The 22,079-nt window shown below is 36.2% G+C and overlaps 1 long non-coding RNA gene across 1 annotated transcript in view; it reads right to left on the bottom strand.

The window, feature by feature from the left end:
• Positions 1 to 13,034: 13,034 nt before the first annotated feature.
• The window catches only part of LOC145277059 (uncharacterized), a 33,890-nt gene continuing 24,845 nt past the window's right edge, over positions 13,035 to 22,079 (bottom strand). Inside the window, exon 2 of the long non-coding RNA XR_013868100.1 lies at positions 13,035 to 17,352. This is a non-coding gene — a long non-coding RNA (uncharacterized LOC145277059). The remainder of the gene's footprint in view (positions 17,353 to 22,079) is intronic.

Here is a 22,079-nt window from a genome sequence, read left to right on the forward strand (position 1 = left end):
CGATACAATTATTGATTATGATTGCAATAACAAAAGCACCCCAAAAAACACTGCCACAGCATGTGAGTAATATAGACTCCCTGCCACCGCTATCAAAAGAATTCATTAAATTAAATTCAATTTCATTTGTTTATATAGAAATGTGCTGATATTTGAAGCTTTTTCATTTGTTATTTATTTTTGCTTTCCTGTAGTTAGTCCATTTTATTTTCATACCTGAAATTATAAGGCTTACCAGTTTTCCGTCCATTCTTGTTCCTAGAATGAGAGGAGTCAACATTAACAGGGTGCTGACTGGTTCCCTCATGTTTACTCAATGAGAGAGCAGCTGCTGATCATGGCAGTCAGATTTTTGTTTTTAAGTCTTATAGCTAGTATTTTGTATATGTAACACAAGGCTCAGGTTTATTTTACCTGTGATCCTATCACAGGTATAGTGTTTATCTATCGCTTTTGTGAGAGATATGTACTATCACACAAACATATAAAAGTGACATTTACACCACACACACAGACACACACACACAGACACACACACACACACACACACACAATTAAATATTATTCAAACTATATTTAAACAAATACTTTGGACATACAGTGTCATCATATTCTTATTTTTCATTAAAACTTTTCATTATTAAACATTATTATTATTACTATTAATATTCTTTGATTAAATTTGAAATGCTATAAATACGTATCAACTGTAATTTCTATCAATCAATTTCAAGTTTTCAATATAAAATTGTTTATGTATTATTTAAATTTACCTTTTTCTTCTAGTTATTAATGTTAATTATTATTCGTGAACCTAAAGTAATTTGCGTTGTATTGCTCTTTTTTGTCTTCTTAATTATGATTATGACTATTTTACTGTAACATTTTAAGATTTAATTACAACATTAAGACTTTCACCTTGGATATATTCTTTTTGCAGTTTTAGATTCATGATACTATTTTAATTAAAAATTAAAAAATATTAATTCCAGCATTGACTTTGACTAACTTCAAGTATAATTTAAAAATCAAAATTTGGTCTTATGTTGGTATCATGATTATTATTTTGACTCTTATTAATTTTTCAAGCTCTTTAGTATTATTATTTACAATTAATATTTTAAATTTAATTTTTTCACAGATTGCTTAAATAAAATTACACTTATTTATCAAGTTAAAATTCTCTAATTCGATTATTATTATTATTGATCCCTCACTGTGCTTGTGAAAGTTCAGTGAACATTAAACAATCTTCTAAGATTTCTAGTAATCTCCACCTGTTTCAAGTATAATTGCAAATGACTTTGTATTATCACAACAGTTGCTTACAATTGCTTATTCACTAGAATCTTTTTTTTTGTTTTTTTCTGGAATTAAAAATAACTCTCTCAAGGGACACACCTTTGCAGTGGCTGTGCATAGTGTTCACCTTTTCCATAAAAACGCTTTAAAATACTTTAAAAAAATGAAATTTAGAGAATGTTTGTTAGTTGATATCTCTTTGCTCTCATTAAAATTTCACAAACATAGGTGGTATTTGAACCTTCCACCCTACCGCCTTTGACCATTTCTGTATGAAATAATGAACCTAAATAGAATGTACCATCTCTTATACATAGAAATTGTGTCTTAAAATGATTGATTAATTAATTTAGGAGTGAATCTTGTAAATACATATATATTTGGGACACGGCATTAACATATCAGTAAAAATAGAGTTTCATGAATGAAAGGCTCTAAAATGTGAACATCATATGATAAAGCATTCCCTTATTGTAAAATTATCAAATCATAACACACAAATTATGAATTTAAACAGATGTGTTTTAATTGTTTTTATAATTTCAAAGGATTATTTGATTCTTGATAATCTTATATAACTATTTGAAGAGTTTTCAAAATGCTATAAACACCATTTTCAATGTTTTTTGAGTAAACAGTACCATGCCATTTACATTTCAATACTCTACCACATTTTCAGACGAAGGAAATCTAAAACGACATATGAGAACACACACTGAGAGAAAAAATTCCAGTAATTATAGGAGCAACTGGACTTATGAAAAAGAATTTTACAAACTATCTTACAAATATACCAGGTAAACCAAGTGCAAAGGAGATTCAAACAATTGCACTTAAAGGGACGGTTAGAATCTTAAAAAGATCTCTCGGTTGGAGTGTCTAAAATAGCAGGTGTATGTTTGGAATCTGGTAAGATGCTCCATCCCTGGCTTAAACAAAATGATAAGAAAAATGAAAAAATAGAGAAAAAAAATACATAGCAAGCATACCCGGTGAACCAAGTGCAAGTGAAATACAAACGATTGCACTGAAAGGGACGGCTAGAATCCTGAAAAGATCTCTTGGTTTGACTCGCTAAAATAGGGGTAAATGTCAGACATCTGGTTGGATGTCCCATCCCCTAGTAGAAAAAGTTTAAGAAAAATGAAAAAAAAAAAAAAAAAAAGAGAAAACAGCATATATTCTTAAAAGACCCCTCGGATATAAATTTAAATCATAACAGAACCAAGTGTTAGCTCCAGAAGGGAGCCCCTTGATATCTTAAAACTTACTGAAGTAAAATAAAAATAAAAGAGAGAAAAACCATATTCATGTGATTTATGTGGTGAATCCTTTTCTGAGAAAGCTCATTTTAATCGACATAATACAGAACATAGTGGAGTGAAGCCATATTCTTGTAAAGTGTGTAATAAATCATTTACTGAAAGATGGATGTTAAGTGACCATATCCGAATACACACTGGAGAAAAGCCTTATTCTTGTGAAGTGTGTGATACTTGCTTTATGCAAAACTCAACGGTGACATCACACATGAGAATACACATTGGAGAAAAACCATATTGTTGCCAAATATATGGTAAATCCTTTCCACAGATGAGTGGTTTAAAATAACATACCCGAAGTCATACTGCTTACTTCGGTGTCTTGATTTATACAAGATCCACCCGATAATTAGACAAACACTGGCAGCTCACCTTCAAATGTGGAAAACCACAATATCATTAAATCACAATGGAGGAAAGACCATCATCCCTGAAGTAAAAATCAAAAGGAGAATATTCCAAGGTGACAGTTTATCTCCCTTACTTTTCTGTATGGCAATAGACCCACTCAGCAAGCTCCTGAATAACAACCCAAGCACCTATAATTTGAGTAAGAGACGCCCTCGAGATCCAAGCAAGAAAGTAAACCATCTGCTCTTCATGGATGACCTTAAACTGTATGCCAGCTCTGACACGAATCTGCGCCAGCTTCTGCAGGTAGTACACACATTCTCCAATGACATCAGAATGAAGTTTGGCCTGGATAAATGTGCCAAGTGTACACTCAGAGCTGGGAAGAAGACCCACACAGAAAATATGCAGCTTAATGAAAGCATCGACATCAGAGATCTAGAAGAGCATGAGCCTTATAAGTACCTTGGCATTGAGGAAAACGAGAACATACAACATGTCAAGATGAGGGAGAAGATTAGTAAAGAATATGTATGCCGGGTGAGGAAAATATGCAAAACACAGCTCACCAATAAAAATAAAATTACTGCCTTACTTGCTATGCCAGTAATAACATACAGCTTTGGTATCATTGACTGTCCACAAAAATACATCAACCGGCTAGATGTAAAGACACGGAAGCTACTAACGCTTCATAAAATAATATATAGAAATCAGTGTCTACAAAGGCTGCATTTGCCCAGGTGAGAAGGAGGTCTAGAACTCTCAGAGATCAATCATCAACATAGGGCAACTATTGTGAGCACCAGTCAGTATCTGAGAAGCTCCCAGAATAACACCCTCTCAATAGTATACGAACATCAAGAGACAAGAGCCAGCAGAACAACATCGGTCACCCAGTTGGTCAGGGCTGTCTCTCCAATGAGGACGAAACACCAAACAAGTGTGTCACAGAAATAGCAAGAAAGAGCCGGCAGAAATATACCGAGGATGAACCTTAAAGAATGGGACCAATATCAACGTGCAAAGTATTTTTTGGGAGGGGGGTACTCTCTCAGGAATACATAGATAAAGAAGGTTATTTGGACTGGCTCAAAAGAGGAGCCCTCCACCACGATCAGGAAAGGGTCATAATGGCTGCTCAAGACCAGGGATTGATGACCAATGCATTCAAGAAAATGGCAGAGATCAGTAATGACAATAATGTGACCTTACACGTGACCTTACACGACCTTAAACCTCTGATCGCGGCCCAGTTATGATCTGCAACCTGGTCGGTACAGTTATGATCTTAACCCTGGGTCGATGCCCAATTATGACTATCCTAGTCACCGGGTAATTAATTATGTCAACTGGGCAACCAGGTCTACTAACCGTTGGTACGTCGCGTCACCCAGTGAGTCCTCGTCAAGGCGTTGGAGGACTCTTCTCGGTTTCACGGTCCTCAAGGCCTGTTCTTCTTGATCGTCTAGTTGGTCGTCCTGTTGATTGGGAGTTCGTTGACGGGAACGGGGTCACAAGTGGCAAGTAAAAGAAATAAAGTTACATGGAACAACAGCACATCAGCAAACAAACTCCGGAGGTTGGTTGATATATAATGTATTTAGGAAATTCATAAATGATTATCTACAAACGTATGTACAATTGAAGATTAAATGGAAGCAAGCAATTAGATTTGTGAATGAGCTTCTTGTTGTTGAAATACTCAGTCGGAGTCGCGGACCGTTGTAATTATCGTTAAGGTGTTTTGGCTGGTCTCTTTCTAGGTCCTCTGAATTCTATTAAGTTGCAAATTGAGCTCTCTGGCGACCAGCGAGGGGGAGAGAGAAGTTGGGTGGCTGGATTCCTCTATCGAGACCTCTGTCTCTCCAAAGATCTCTCTCTGTCTTCTCTCTGATTAAATCGAGTTTTACAGATCTTATATAGTAAAACCCTTGAATAATGACGTCGCCTACGTTCGTCTTCGACCAATCAAATTGATTGATAACAATCCACCTGATTCCTTCTCATTGGTCGATTTGGCCTGTGGCAGGTATTATTTTTCTGCCCCCAATTTCCAAAATCAAATTGACTCCTCCCCAACTTGCCTGACTCCGCCTTCTCGATAATGGTTTTTTCCATATTATCAACTGATAATCAGAGGAAATATTATTTTTAGCTTGTAATAGATCACCAGATTTCATCTATTTAAAAATATCCGTTTGATCTTCTTTTCTCTTTGAATTATTTGTTTTGTAAAAACATCCGTGTGATTTAAAAAAAAAAAATTCTTTACATGTCAGAATTCCCATTAGCGCTCAAAACAATTTGCCAAAAGACATTTTTAGATAAGTCATAATTGGAAATAAACACTGGCTTGCTTTTGAAGTCCTTTGTGCATCGGCAGATTTGAGTATTTCCTCAAAATATTCTATTTACGCCCAAAACATATTATCATTCTGAAGTTTCTCAGATAATACATATTGAAAAACAATTCATGTCGAACCTTGGGCTGACGTCATTAATTCTTTTATCAGGCCCGATCTGTTTCGTGTGTGTGTGTGTGTTTCTCAGATCAAAAACAATCCGACATTTCACCTGTCAAACACTACATTTCAAGCCGACCGACATTTCAAATCTCTGTTTCGGAATATTTTGTGTTGGCTCGTTTAGTTCAAACGCGAGTGTATTTTGGTTAAAAAAATGTTTTAAGTAATCTTTCGCTTTGAAGTTTAGCATGCGATTTCTATTTTTATTCCCCGACCGTATGGTATTTCAACAACAAGATTTTGACACATAAAAATATTAACTAAAAAAAAGAATTATTTTTTTTTTAACCGGCGTTCGCCCGGGATTGAATATTACATTTAACACAAAAAACGTCACATCGACCCTACTGATCTGATGTGGCCCCTCTTTGGTGTTACAATAAATGCCATACAGAATTGGAAAGTGTTGGTCATCTGATATCAAGTTGCAAGGTTCTTCTAGGAGACGGCTACTATATAGCGAGATATGATGGAGTATGTAAGTACCTCCACTGGACCATCCGTAAAAAATTAAATATCCAGTTTAGCAGCAAGTCCTGGGAACATCAACCTGAAAGAACAGTTGGAAACAATTTATATACCATAAATTACGACCATGTAATTCCTACAGCCACCTACCTTGAAAATGCTGCTGTGAAACCTGACATAGTTATATGGAATAAGTCAGCACCTATGTCTGCATTGTCTTTCTTTCATGCTGTTTCATTCCCGCCAGACGGGAGCCCCCAACATTATAGAATCTTAAGGAGATATCTATCATACCAGTTATCATAGGTGCCACAGGGCTTATGAAGAAGAACCTGGTCCTACCTAACTAATATTCCTGGTGAACCAAGTGCAAAAGAGATCCAGACAATTGCAGTTAAGGGAACAGCGAGAATACTAAAAAGAGCTCTCGGTTGGTTTCAATAAAAATCAGGGCAATGTTGGCAGCTGGTTTGGCTGCCCCATACCGAGCATTACAATCTTAAAAGGAAGAAAATTAAAAAAAACAGAAGGAGAACTTGAATGCCTACCGGAGAGAACTTGAATGCCTACTAAACACTATCCTCGAGTGTCTAAGGTCTCTTTGTACAGGGGTTTGTCAAAACAATCTAGCATGAGGATACTTTTTCCATAGAAGTAAACCCTGACCAAATATTCAAAATCACATAGTATTCGCAGCCCAAATAAGATCTCCTCATTACGGCTACCCCACAGCTTTTCTGAGGAATGGTGCACCTTCTCCAAGTGATATTACCTCAAGTAATAGCACGAAGCTGGATACTCTACCAGACTAGATAAATTCTTGTCCTGAAATCCAGTAAGACCATGAGACCAACATGAAAGATATACAACATATAAAAATGGTTAATTGGGGAGAGGAAAATTATCTTCTCAATTTCTTTACTAGCTCAGTGTTTGAGAGATAAAGAACTTTAATGGAACATTCAAATATCTATGTATCTCTTATAGACTTCAAGTGTTAGCCCCAGGTCGTGGGCTCCTTGATTTCTGAGAACTTCGACTGAAGTAAAATAAAACAAAAAAGAGAAAAACCCTTATTGTTGCCAAATATGTGATAAATCCTATGTACAGATGAAGGGTTTGAAGCAACACATCCCAATTCATACCAGAGAAAAACCATATTCTTGTAAAGTATGTGTAAAATCATTTTTGAGGAAATCAAAATTGAATGAGCATGTAAAAGTACATAGTAAATAAATTCTTATTCTTGAATCTATTTAGACTAAGAGACCAAAAGAAACATTATAATGTAGTAATGAAATATACGAATTTCTATGCATCTCATATAAAAATCAACTGTTACCTCCAGGAAGGGTTCCCTTGTTTTTGTTTTTGAGAATTCAAATGAAGTAAAATAAAATTGACCAATATAAATTGAGTTCTCACTTATCTAGGCCCAAAGTCACACAAGATAAAGATTAATGATGTTATTTTGCTAAACATCTATGACCTATGTGCGTTTTACTCAAATTATTTCTACAATTAAAATAAACAAAATATTGCTTTTTTTGTGAGAGAAATAGTTTTTATTTAACTATTATAATCCGAAAGCGTGTGAAAATAATCACATATACACACATATAAGTTGAAAGCGAGTAAAGATAATCATATTCTAGGAGTATAATTAAATTTAATGTTGAAATTACTCAAACTAATCTATTTATCATTTTTTCATTTTAATATGCTTTCAAAAAATGGTTTTGTTATGTAAAAAAATAATTGATTCTATCATGAGTATCATGCTTATATATTAATTTCATATACTAACTATTCCCTAGCAAGATATAACATATACTGACCCAACGGGTTACAGGTTGTCTAGTATATATATATATATATATATATATATATATATATATATATATATATATATATATATATATATAAAATTTCATTTTTTGGCTTTCAACATATTTTTCGGTTTCTTTTTTCTTCCAGGCGCATTCCTTTGAAATTATTTTTCCATATTGTTTGGTTCGTAGATAATTTTGGTTTATTGTCAGAATATATTAAAAAATGAGTAGCACATTACCTATCTTTATTAAGAACTACATGGTGTACATGAAGTTTATATAATACTTGTGCCTATTTGATTACAGACTTGGTATCCTAAACATATTACTGGATATCGAAGCAGCTTTTTTTACAGGGAAGTCATCACATGAAAACTCTAGGATAAGGGTTAATGAGTGAACTCTTTGATTAACAGTAATGGTGAAAATAGGGTCAAAATTGATTATTTACTAGGACTACTCAAAAAGAATTTGTTTATATTGGACTTGAAAACAACCATGTTATAATCAGCTGAAAAGCAGACCTGTTGTATTGTTCTACAGACTAGCAGCTATCGATAATAATTACTGTTTAGTTTGAGAATTTCCCTATTTAACACGGATTCAAGCAATTTACTTATGACTCACAGAAGACTAATTGGTCTTTACTGAGATGCAGAAGAGCGATCTCTAGTATTTTAAAATACTGGACAGGCTAATGAGTTTTTGAGATGTTTCTCATTTAGGCATTGATTGAACAGCTTTGTGAGAATAGATGATAGTTCTGGTTGCAGCTTTTTGATTATTATAACTGGAATATTATCAGGACCAATTGCTTTGCTGCCATAAAAGTTCTTGATGAATGAGGCAATATCATGAAGAGGTATTGATGTCACCCAGATTATTTTCCGTCTTGGGAAGAAATAAGGGAGGTAGGTGGCCCTGATCACATAGGGTTGAGTTTGATGCAAAGTTGTCGACAAAGAGGTTGGCTTTGTAAGATACTGACAGAATCTGCTCAGGTCCTTTAATAATTGTCAGTATAGAGGAAAAGCATCTTATCAGGACATTTGTTATTCCATAATGCACATGGAAACCAAGCCTCTGTTCTATTTTGAATTGATGAACTGAGCATATGGCTCTCTCTCTCGTGTTTTCTACAATCCTTTTGCAATGATTGCTAGTAGTTCTAATTACGATTTTAGTTTCAAAACATCTACCATGTTTAAAGCAATTGAAGTAGTGGTTTCTATGTGCCATAGCGACAGCACATTCAGTGTACCATGCTTGGCTGTTTGGTTTCTGTTGAAATTTCTTGGAGAGTATGTAGTTGTCTATATTGATGATCAGTTAAGTCAGATGCTATAGTTGATGTATCCTCTTTTAAAATATAGAGCATAAAGGTTGTTCTGATATGAAGTTTCAGAAACTGTCTCAGTTAGCCAACAAGTATCAATACACTGTTCGAAGGAGAGAGATATTTGGGGTTTTTTTTTTATACTTTGTTTTATCTTTATTGGAACAACAAAGTGATCAGAAGACTCTAGTTGAGACAGAATTGAGGAATGTTGCGTCATAAGCAAGGAAGAACTCATAACAAAACCTCCCTTCGTCATCTGTTTTGTTTGAATGGACTAGCGATTTAACATTATGAACATTGAAATCTCCACAAACGTGAATATTGGCTGAGTGATGAGCAGATAGGATATGATCAATTTACTTAACTATGTCCTCAAAGATACATACTCTATCACTGTGAGGACGGTAGATAGCAAATATAAATGCTGTGCTATACGTGCTACTGTAAAAAGCATATAGGGATGTTTGAGATTTTTGGAAATGTCACTGTTACATCCTTAATATAGACACGTTTAGGGGAAAAGAAGTTCAAGTGAAATTAAATCTTCCTGCCCTAAACAAAATAATAAAAAAGGAGTAAAACCAAATGACACCCCCTTCTTGTTTAAAATTCACCGCATTTATTTTTCAACAACAAAAAAAACCCAAAAAAACAAGATGAACAAGTCAAGGTCCGATCAGTAAAAGTTCTTGAGAAATCATTATGATCAGAATGTTAGATGAAAGTCCTTCGTTGAATTAATAATATTAGAAGGTGAAAGTCTTTTGTGACAATAATGTCTAATAATTCAAGATTTTGTGTTTTAACTGACGAAGTTCGCCTTATTCAAAAGTCCATGAGGAAAGTAGTCCGTTGTTATTAATTCCTATAGAAAATGTATGGAATGGGTGCGTGTGTGCATAAGTGTGATTTTTGAGTGCCCGCGTGGTGTGTGTCATTATGGTTTCGACAGCTTTGAAAGCGACAATGAGATAAAAACGAGAGGCATGTTCTCGTGTCACGACAGAGCAAGAAGAGAAGAAGAAAGAAGCGAAAAAGGAGGAAAGAAAGAATGTTTGATGCGTTTAAATACTTTTTGGATCGGCTCCAAAACAAGATTTCTACTGCTGATATTTTGGTTTTTGGAAAAGCGTTAAAAAGACAATCTTCTAAATTTTCTCATTGGTTGCTTGTGTCACGTGATACTGTCTTCAACTACATCCACCAGAAATATGTTCATTTTACTTTAGTCGTTGTGAGAAAAGTGAGTGGGCGTATTTGAAATTATGTCATTGCTGGAAGAACTTGTTTTTGTGCAAAATTCATGGGAACATTGAAATGAATAAACGTTTGTTTATTTGCATGCGAGCAAGCGTGTGTGTGTGTGTGAGTGAGTGACATCACACATGTTCCATGTCCATGGCAATCTTGAGAATCAGGTTTGAATGTGAAGTTAGAATAGCCTCTGATGTTGATATCAGCTACAGAAGCAGTTGAGTTAATACCAGTTCCATACAAGAAAAACAGGTCAGGTTTGGTCTCCTGTAATTGTATTTCAATCTCTGGGAGACTGGAACATAGAAGATTGATGTTAGTAAAGGACACCTATGTTGGAAGTTGTGGTTCTGGGTTTTCTCTTGTTTTATTTGTCAGAATATTTCATAATTAAGTTAATGAATTTGTGTAGGTATACAGAATTATTTTGAACATGGCTAAGGGGGAGAAGAAAATAGGGACAAAGGAGAAAGTAAAGACGGAAGACTTTTGTAGACCAATGAAATGATAAAGCACATAACAGTTCCTAATAATATGAGATCGAGAGGCCTAACCAGAAGCTACATGATTCAAAAGGCAATGCAGCAGTCAGGGTATAGCTGATAGGACGGCCCCTTAAGGATTTAATCCAAGTTTTAGGTTCCTGACTATCAAGTGGATAATGGCAATTCAAGAAAACGTTTACTCCAGCACATTTATTAGTGACATGGCAACAAGAATAGAATGGAATGATAATTAGTCATCTCTATCCATTGCTCTATTTTAAAAAGGATGTTTGGAAATAGATCCCTCTCATAGTGCCACGTGATTTAAGACAAAAAAGCTTTGAGAGGGAACTAAATTTACCTAGATTAGAGGTTCAGAGATAAGGAATACGCCCACATATCTTTAAAAAAAGTTTTTTTAGAAACATGGTGATAATCTGGAAATAACGAGGAATAAAAATAAATTTGCTATACCTCGCAAAGCCATCCATATATTTCCAAACTAGGCTTATTTATTCAATTACTAGACACATTATATATACGTTGCTTGACGGCATTTGTATGTTGGTAGTAGGAGAAGGGACCTGTATTTCGACAATTTTTTAATATCCCTTCCAACCTTTTATCCATTTAAAAAAAAATATTTTAGCAAGGCAAAAAGTTTTAACGGAAAATCTACAATGTAGCTGAAAATGATAATGGCTACTATAAGACATGGCGAAAATCTGGTAGTAACTAAGAATACAAATTAATTTGCTCTACCTTGTGAGGGCATCACTTCTGTTTTAGACTAGGTTATGCCCTGGCTAAATTCTTAGGTGGCTGATGTCATATTATGAGTTATTTCCCTTAGATCTTCCCTCTTTATTAAGTAAAATAAAGATTAGTAGGAACCCCTGCCCGGCCACTTTTTGGAAAATAAAGCAGGCCAACATGGTGTTGTCTTAAAATATATTGCGACTCATGTCTATGTTATTAATATCTATATATGCGATCGTCCAAAGGATGACAACAAAACATTTTATGTTATGACAGCTGAATACATTATACTTAGATTTCTTGATGGCATTTGGGTGTTGGTAGAATGAAGAGAACAATGGGATAGGTTCTGATTTTTTTTTCTCAAATATTTTATCAAAACGTATTCATCATATAATATTAATTGGTCTCTGAATTCATGACGAAGTCGATAGCATGGGTATAAAGACCTTTCTCTAGTAAGCAAAAAAAAAGAAAAAAGAAAAAAGGTAACCAAATAGGTACGACTCTGGAAAAATTACAAACATTTTAACTAACAATTTTTTGGCAGTCTTGCAGTTAAGTCCAGGCAAAGTTAGACAACTCTAGAAGGAAGGGTCACATCAGTATTTTACACCGTCAAATCACGAATATTACGAATTATTAGTTTTAAAATAAAAATAAAAATTATAAAAGTTTTAAACTAAAAAGATATGTAATTAATATTTAATAAACTGTGGAGGAGAGATTCTGGTCACATGTGAAAAGGAAGATGAGGATGGTAGCGACTAATGAAAATTTGTTCCATTCCCATCTAATGGAAGAGTTGTAGAGATGGTGTGAGAAAGGACATGCATTTCAACGAATTATTAAAAGCATAAGACAACAATACACTTTTTAAGAAATGTTTAATTTTCAAAGTTGTTTTATTTTGTATAAATTTATATTTTGTTACGTGGTTCATTACTTCAGATTTTATATTGTTCGCTTTCCTGTTATGACAATAATGCACTTTCTAAAAATTGTTACTGTAATAAACTCACACAAGCACAGTAAACGAGAACTTGTTTTTATTAGCCGCTATTTATGATGTACAACTGTCATGGCGTCCACACGTGTGATGAAAACACGGATGTTAGTTGGTTTCTTAGTTCAAGGGAAACTACTCTGTCTGAACCTTATTTACATACATTACATCTCCCCCCCCCATAGTTCAAAATTATTTGCTTGTTTATGTGACATAGTCTTTTAAATGCTTTGGTTTGTTTTTAGTTCTTTCACCACATCTAATGGTTTCTCTTACTGGAGCCTCATGCTGTGTATTCCCCATTCCAGTTGTCATTTCCTTGGCCAGATGAGAACTACCTGCACTACTGGCATTTGAGGTCAGTGGGATCACTCAGTCTGTGTCCGAATTTTGTTTTCTTTTTTGTGGGCTTGTTCTTTCTATTTCTGAAGCTCTATCTGAGTCCAGCATTGTCCGTTTTTTTATATGGTTCACATGTCGCCTTACCACTGTCCTCGACTCTAGTTTACTTTCATATCACACAGGGTCTGTCCGTCTTGTGACCACTCCCTTTTTCCATCTTGGTCATGTATAGAAATTTTTAGCGAAAACTAATTCACCTTCTCTAAATTCTCGTATGATCCTAGAGTTGTCCTGATATTTCTTTTGGATTTCTTGGTGTGTTTCACTGTAGTCTTCTTTGGAATGATCTTCCATATTTCTTAACTATTTAAATTGCAAAATACTAGACTGTACAGCTTGGCCTATTATGTGGATTTATATGATTATCTATTTTAAAAGCTTTTATTTGTGCCTCGAAAATTGTTTTTATGTTTCTGTTCTCAAACCACAAAAGTAAATAAAACAACAGAGAGTGCTTTTGTTTTTTTTTATGTATAATAATCTTAATATTTCAGTATTGTAAATTCTACTAGTTCAAAACATAGGTCTGCATTATTTTTTATGCGCAAACATGAAAAAAATCATTCTTATTGTAATGACACATGCAAGAGATCATGAATCTCACACTTCACAAATTAATGTTTTATTCTAATGTGTTCACGTTTTAAATGAAAATAATTGCAAAATTCTTTGCACAAAAATAAAGTTTCTCTTACATGTATTTTAATTAAAACCAAAACATACAGACCCATAGACTGCTCAAGCAAAGTGATATCTTTAAGCAGAGTTGTTTCTTTAAGATCAAGGAATGCTTTTCGGTCTTTAATACTTGATTCCTTTGTGAATTCTATTTTCACAAACTGAAGGTTGAAGAATCAATTCTTAGCATGAGCGATACTAAGAATGTCACGGCCATAGTTGTGGCATTCATGCTGGGTTGGTTGGGCTGGTTTTTCTAACAAGTTCATCACGTTTAAAATACTAGCTGACACGGCAATGCAAGGCTGATTCTGTTATGAGTGCAAGCCATATGAAATTTCAGCAACAGACCCCATAAAAGTGAGGCCCCAGAATCAGTTCATGATCCTGATTTACCCTTTTGAGCCAGGTTTTAAATTGACCACCACAACATTTTTTTCCAGCCTGGTGGTGCACAATCGATAACTTCACAGATGAAGTCATCTTGCTTTCATTAAAAGACATGGCTGAATCAACAAAGGCATCTGGTAATTTTTACATTAAAGATTTTGAGGGAATGGATCTTCCAGTGAGTGTGAACTGTATTGTTGGAGATAAGCTGTTGTCAGTGGGTACAGAGGATGCAGCAACAGTAAGAGTACAATTATGAATTACTTAAGAATTTTAGCCGATCATGGCTGAAGAAACAAGAGTAAACTACCTCTGTAGATTAAATAAAAGGTTCTATTCAAAATCCTATACATATTCAGGAAATAAAAATGTCAGAGTAATGCCATGCACATCAAGATGTTTGGAGTTTATGTAGACCCAAAAGTTATGGGAATAACATCAAAGACGCAAAGAGTAGTCTAAATAATCCAAATTTATATCCAAGGTCTGTTTTAAGATAGTACTTAAACCTGACATACTGCTTTTCTTTCTTCTCATTCTTCAAGTTAAAACAGAAGAAAATAAGAATAATTTACCATTTTTAATAAACTAGTGTAGCAAAAACAAATAGAACTCTTTTTCTTGTGCGGCTGTGTCTCCCCTGACTGTGCGATATGGCACATACTGACCAATCAGAGGCATAGCGTAGGGACCTTCCTTACCCCTTAAGGAACTCTAACGGCTTCCGTTCCGGATGAGAAAAACTCCTTTTCCAGTCAGACGCCAAAGAGAGCGGACCTGTTTCCTCACTCTCCCTCTCTGCCTACACCGGTATCGACGATTCCCACTTGGGAATAACTACCGGGCAAAGGCAGACAAGTTTTATCCAAGTTATATCTTTTTAGCATCTTAACCTGACTCGCTTCAATAAACCTTTTCCTTGTTAAGTTTTACGAAGTTGTTTGTTCGTTTATTCAGTAGCTTGTGTTGAATTATTTATTTTATTATGGAGTGCCCAAAAAGCACTAACTCAACTCCCTAAACTAGTTTACAAAGTAATGTTTACTTTTTCTGACAGCCTTTGTTTAGTTTTGTTGGATTCTAGGACTAAACTTGAACAAGTCTGGTGGAGTAGCAAGTTTCGTTTTGTTACTTATGGTCACTTCACTAGAAGGGGCACTTTCATTATCCTCATATGACCAAGTATGTAGCTATGCCAAAGTTTCTTTTTAAATTTCAGATGGAATCCTGTTAGCTTTTAGATTTTCTCATGGTTTAGTTCTAAGAGAAAGTTTGTTTAATGTCAGAATGCCCGGAAAAAAACTCTTTTACTAAGAAAGAGAAAACACTCACAGTGGTGCATACCCTTTACTTTGCAATTTTCTGATATTCGTTTTTTTCAGGGGATGGATAATCCTACAATCACTAGATATTCACTTGCAATTTCAGAGACTCTAGAGAAAAGATTTCTAGGGTTTCCACTATCAAAATAATTATTGGTATCTGTATTTGACTTCGTATGTGTGTTTACTCATGGGTCTGGACTTGCTTGTGCTTACTTGTGGATCTGAATTCAGCACAGATGGTTATTTTACAATTACTCTTTCCACGTCACTTCTGATTCCTCCTTCATTTTAATTGATTTTTACATTATCTGTAGTTTATTAAATTGTTAGAAGAAAGTACAGCATAGGTAATAGAAGCCCCACTTCTTAAGAAGTGATTTTCTAAATATTAACCTTATTATTTAGAAAACATATTTACCATGGTGATGAATAATTGTGATTAAACAATAATCGAAAAAAAACCCAAAAGATATCACAAAAATTGTTTTCTTTTATGATTTCAGTTCACTTTGTTCTTAGAAATCAAAGCGTTCACTACTGGAGTTAGAAATTATAACTGAGTTTTTTTATAAGGATCTTCCGCTATTCTCAAATTTATTGTAAGTTAAATGCTTGTTCTCATGTGATGGTTTAAATTGCGAATTTTGTGAAAATGCTGACCCATAGATGTTGCAAGAATAAGGTTTATAAGTTATTAAGTTAAAGTCACAAGCTGAGTTATTTCTTTAAGATACTTGATATTCCTATGACTAATGCTTTGGAATTTTTTAATATGAGTAACAAATGTAAAAGCAGAGGTAAGTAGCAGTTGCCGAGATTCAATCATTAGTATGACCAATATTAAAATTATAATTACGAATTACTTAAAATTTGTATTCAATTAATAACAAGAACAAGCTATCTCTGCCAGTTAAATAAAGTACTGAACTACATCTGTTATAAAAATTGTTTCTGCATTTTAAATTTTAGTTCAAATTGTATTTGGAGATCACGAGGCTTAATACTGGAGTTGGCAATTCTATATAAGTTCTCTTTTATGGATTTTCCACATTTCTCAGACCTTTAGAACGTAAAATAGTATGTGTTCGCATGTGAGGTTTTAGTTGAGAATTTTGTGAAAAAGCTGAGCCACAGATGCCACAAGAATAAGGTTTCTCTCCAGTGTGTATTCGTACATGTCTCTTCAAATCAGAATTTTGTGAAAATGCTGACCCACACACGTCACAGGAATAAGGACGCTCCCCAGTGTGTATACGCAAGTGTCTTTTTAAATGGATGTTTTGTGAAAAAGCTGTTTCGCAGATTTCACAAGAATAAGGTTTCTCACCCGTGTGTGTTCTCATATGTTTTTTTAGAGCAGAATCTCTTGAAAATGCTGAGCCACAAACTCCACATGAATATGGTCTCTCTCCTGTGTGTGTTCGTATATGCATTTTCAGGTGACTGTTTTGTGAAAATGCTGATCCACACACTTTACAAGAATATGGTTTTTCTCCAGTGTGTGTTCGCATGTGGTTTCTTAAGGCAGAATCTCTTGCAAACGCGAAGTTGCAGATTTCACAAGAATAAGGTTTCTCACCAGTGTGCGTTCTTACATGCATTTTTAAATCAAAGTTTTGTGAAAATGCTGAGCCACAAATCTCACAAGAAAAAGGTCGCTCATTAATGTGATTCTGTACATGTTGCTTGAGATAAATTACTTTTGAAAATGATGATCTACAAATTTCACAAGAATAACGTTTTTCTTTAGTGTTTGCTTGCATACTGCATACTTAATGATTCCAACTGGCTTGAGCAAATGCAACATCCTCCAAAGAGATGTTGCTGAAGTAATTGTTACAGTTAAAAAATGTAAGACATAGTTGTATCTCCTTATATGATCAGTTCAGTTATTTTCACTGCATCTGTTATCTGTGAATAAAAAGAAATATTTTTATACAAACATTACATTACAAAAATAACTATGCATGTGAAAATCAATTTATTTAAGCATAGTAGATGGAAATAATAATTCATATATCCTTAGATAATTAATATCACATTCAAATCTATGATAAAGTTCATACATTTCTAGTTTATACAACTATCGAAATAATGAAAGATCATCAAAATCAGACCAAAAATTTAAATTGATTATAAAACGATATCTCACAAACCAATTTCAGATATTTCAAATGTCTTTAAACGATATTTCACACATCAATGTTGTATATTTCTAATGATTGTAAAACGATATTTCACACACCAACTTCAAATATTTGCAATGATTGTAAAACGATATCTCACACACCAATTTTGTATATTTCAAATGATTGTTAAATGATATCTTACACACCCATTTCGGATATTTCCAATGACTGTGACACAATATTTCACACATCAATTTTTAATATTTCTAGTATCACTATACAATGTGGCACAATGACGTAGCCCTTTTTGAGGGAGCTGGGGGCTTCTACATTAATAACCCCTATATCTAGCTTCTAACCTTGTATCTGATTTTGTGATGAAGTTAAAAACGTTTCATGCAGGTGCATTGTGGATTTGGGAAGGTTAAAGCATGTCGGTTAGGTTTGAATGACAGGTGTTATGAAACTTCACCAGTGTCAGAAATATTCAAGAAATGTCAGACTTACACACAGATATCTGAAGTTGAAAAAATAAAACATTACATAAAACGCATCTGTCTTTCTCTCTCTCTCTTTCTCTATTTCACTCCCCTTCTCTCTCTTTCAATGACAAAAAAGAGAATTAAACAATTCTATTGTTTTAAAACAGCTGAAGATTGCACCCCATACCTGCAGGACATAGTAGTTCGTGTGCACGCAATGGGTCGACTAAATATGCTTCCTACTTGTTAACTGTTAAATAAATTATATATTTTTATAAAAATGCATTTGTGTGCTATTTTTGTACAAGAGTCCGATTTCAGCCTGTGCTTCCTCCCATTAATCCAACGAGAGAAAGCTGCCTGTAATGACACTATGAACACATAAGAAGCGACCCATGCCAGAAAGTTATAGCCGACGACATATCGACCCATTGTTCTTGATGTTTTCAATGTGTGCTTATCGTTAGATATTGTTGAATATCATTTATTCCCCGGGGAGCTGGTTGCGTTCCCAAGATGTTCCTCAACCAAGTAACCTCCCCGGGGAAGTGATAGTATCATATTTCTTGCCATAAATCCAGGATTGTTTCTCGCATAGGAACAAGCATGACCTATGGAAAATAATCTATGGATACAACAATAAAAAAAAAAACAATCAACCACTAGACAAATAAAAATCCACGGACACAAAAACCAAAGAAAAGAAACACAAGATTAATCAAAGTCTATGAAAATACAACACAAGAACTCAACTCAAAAACAGCCACTTCAACCCAGCATTTAGAGAGAAAAAAGACACCAGAACACTCAAGAAAAACTAAGGTAGGTGAAAAACTTAGGTGACTATTTTCTCTGCTCTTTTTGTTACTCTGCAAATTTTTTGGTTTTAATAATTTGTAAAAATTATTTTGTGGATAGAGCTTTTTGTTTAAACTTCAGCTATTTAAAAATATATATTTAGACAAAATGGCTAAAACTAACCAAACCCAATTTAACAAAGTCCTCACAGGCGGATCGAAAATCCCAATCTTTACTGGAAAATCATCTGACTTTGGGCCATGGCTAGCAGCTTTGAAAAAGAAAGAGCGAATCTACCAGCTTACAAACCCAGAGCTAGTAAACCTAGCATATGATTTTACGGATGGACTAGTATCGGAAATGATTGGAGAATTTCTCGATGATCATCCAAACTGCACCAGTAAGGATTTGCTCGATCAAATAGCAGCTCAGTATGGCGAGTTCATGAATGCTGCCGAGCTGCTTGGACTTTAATAAGAATAAAGGAAGATCGAGGTGAGGTACTCTCAGATTTAGCAAATAGGATGAATAAATTTGCTAAGTTAGCATATAAGGACGCAGAGATGAGGGAAGGTCCAGCTGTGCAAGTGCACTTAGCTGAATTCTTCATAGATGCGTTAAGAAACCCTTTTATCAAGAAGGATGTGGTCTGATTGAATCCGACAACATTATCGGAGGCATTCTCGCAATATGCAAATTTAACCGGCCTACAACGGCCATAAAAGCGGGTGATTGAAAGACGTTGGGAGAGCGATGATTGACTTGGTCGGGAATCGTGTTGCTGTTGCTTCTCGTGCCGTGTGAGGATATCTTATCATTGTTGGGTCCGGTCTGAGTAACCGTTCGCGTCCGTCTAGGCACCTTGCTAGTTGGATTCTGTGCAGAACCAGTGTTTACTGGTTATTGAATTGCTTTACGTTGCTGCAACATTATACATCTACAGAGAGCGCAGTACTTTTAAAGGATTTTCCTTATACATCTACAGAGGGCACAGTAATTTTTTAAAGGACTTTCCTTACACATTTTCTACAAGCTATTTCGGCTATTTGGCCTCTAGGACTATGACCGAGTCAAAATTTGACTTAAAGCTCATACCCGAGTTTGACGGATCCACGTCCATTGTCGACTGGGTTGAAAGGGTCGAGCTGACGTGCAACCTTTGTGAGGTAAAAAGGGTACACACTGTGATTCCCCTGAGATTGGCTGGGGGTGCCTTGAGTGTATATCAGCAACTCAATGCTGCCGAAAAGGGAGATGTCACCGCAATTAAAGCTGCGCTGTACAAGGCATTCGCCATGGATCCTTGTATGGCCTATGAAAAATTTGCTTCTTGAAAACTTCTACCGGAGGAAAGCGTGGACGTTTTCTTCGCAGAGTTAAAGAAACTTGCAGTCCTATTCGGTGGAGGGGTGTCGGAGCGGACGCTCGCGTACGCGTTTGTGGCGGGCCTTCCCACTCAGGTGAAGCAGCTACCAAGAGCCTCAACCAGCGTTTCAACAACGACCATGGAACACTTGATGGAATGTGCTCGAGCCATCATCAAAGATGAGGAGGACCTGGGGGAACCAGTTGTGATGGCGACACAGACAGGCCAGATTGGTGCTCGGGAGATTCCGAATCAGAACCCTGCAAGCAATGGGAAATGTTTTCGCTGCAGCCGATGCAGACATTTTGCAAGGAATTGCATCAACAGGGGGCGTGTGTGCTGTTTTAATTGTGGCGGTTTGGGGCATCTAGCCCAAAACTGTGTGGGAAACGTATCAGGGGAGAGGACGTCAGCGCCGCCCTGCTCCCCGAGCAAAATTTGAACAAGGCGCAACCAGTGATGACCGTCTACGTAAACAGGATACCCTGCTCAGCACTTCTCGACTCAGGCTGTTCGCATACTATAGTGAGCGCCAGGCTGTGTCCAAGTTGGACTAAGAGAAAGATCAAAGTCACCACAATAGGAGGCGAGACCCAGACATGCTGTGGAGCTGGAACTGTCAAGATCTACACGGACACCGGTGCAGCCACTAAGATCAATGTGCTCGTGACCCAAGGAAATCTCCTGGGGTTTGACCTGTTGCTCGGATACGATGCCATCAAGGCGCTGGGGGGAGTCGCAATTCATCGGGATGGAAAAGTGCGATTCTTGGAGGCCCCAGTGTGTGCAGTGCAGCACTCCACATCGATTGGCCGGATTTTACAGTGGACTACGACTCTCGTAAGAGGGCCTGGATTGCATCTTGGAAGTGGACTGAGAGAATGGCACCGACTAAACTCAAGAATGGGGTTGCAGAGTACCCTATACCCAGTGAGGCCCGAGCAGAATACGAAAGGGAACTAAAGGCGTGGATCCAAGGTGGCTGGTTAATCCCCTACCCTGAGGACAAGCTTGGGCCTCTCAAGGGTCTAATACCCTTGATGGCAGTAGTCCAGCATAACAAGTCGAAAGTACGGCCGGTGCTGGACTATAGGGAGCTTAACAAGCATATTGAAGCCTACACTGCCGATGCTGACGTATGCGCCAGCAAGTTGAGGGAATGGCGTCAGAAAGGCACTAATGTCTCGATATTGGATTTGTGAAAAGCCTATTTACAGGTGCGAGTTGATGAAACGTTGTGGCCGTTCCAGACAGTTTGGTTCCAGGGGCAGAGGTACTGCCTTACACGCCTCGGCTTTGGCCTAAATGTGGCACCACAGATCATGAAGACTATTGTCAACACAGTATTGTCCCAAAAAAAGCCCATGAGGGACTCAACGTCAGCTTACATTGATGACGTATACGTCAATGAAGATGTACAGTCTGCGTCGTGTGTCAAAGAAAAGTTGGCTCAGTTTGGTCTGGAATGCAAGAATCCCGAACGTTTGAGGGAAGGAGCACGTGTATTGGGATTGGATGTTTATGAAGAAGATGGCACCCAACAATGGAGGCGTGGCAGTGAAATTCCAAGCATCCCCAACATCGTTACAAGGTAGTCCGTTTTTTCTTGGTGTGGAAAACTTGTTGGTCACTTACCGGTCTGTGGCTGGCTCCGCGCAGCTGTTGGTGTAATTAAACGCAGAGCAAATTTAACAACCACGGGTTGGGATGACATATCCGATGATGTCCTACTAACTCTGATGATTAAAGAGCCACTGGAGAGAGTGAACAAGAAGAACCCTGCCTGTGGGCGGTGGTGTGTTAACGGAGACAATGTAGGTGTGTGGGTTGATGCCAGTTCTTTGGCGTTGGGAGTATCGTTGG

The sequence above is a fragment of the Euprymna scolopes genome, chromosome 5, assembly GCF_053919585.1.
Source record: "Euprymna scolopes isolate OS-2025 chromosome 5, ASM5391958v1, whole genome shotgun sequence".
Taxonomy (NCBI): domain Eukaryota; kingdom Metazoa; phylum Mollusca; class Cephalopoda; order Sepiida; family Sepiolidae; genus Euprymna; species Euprymna scolopes.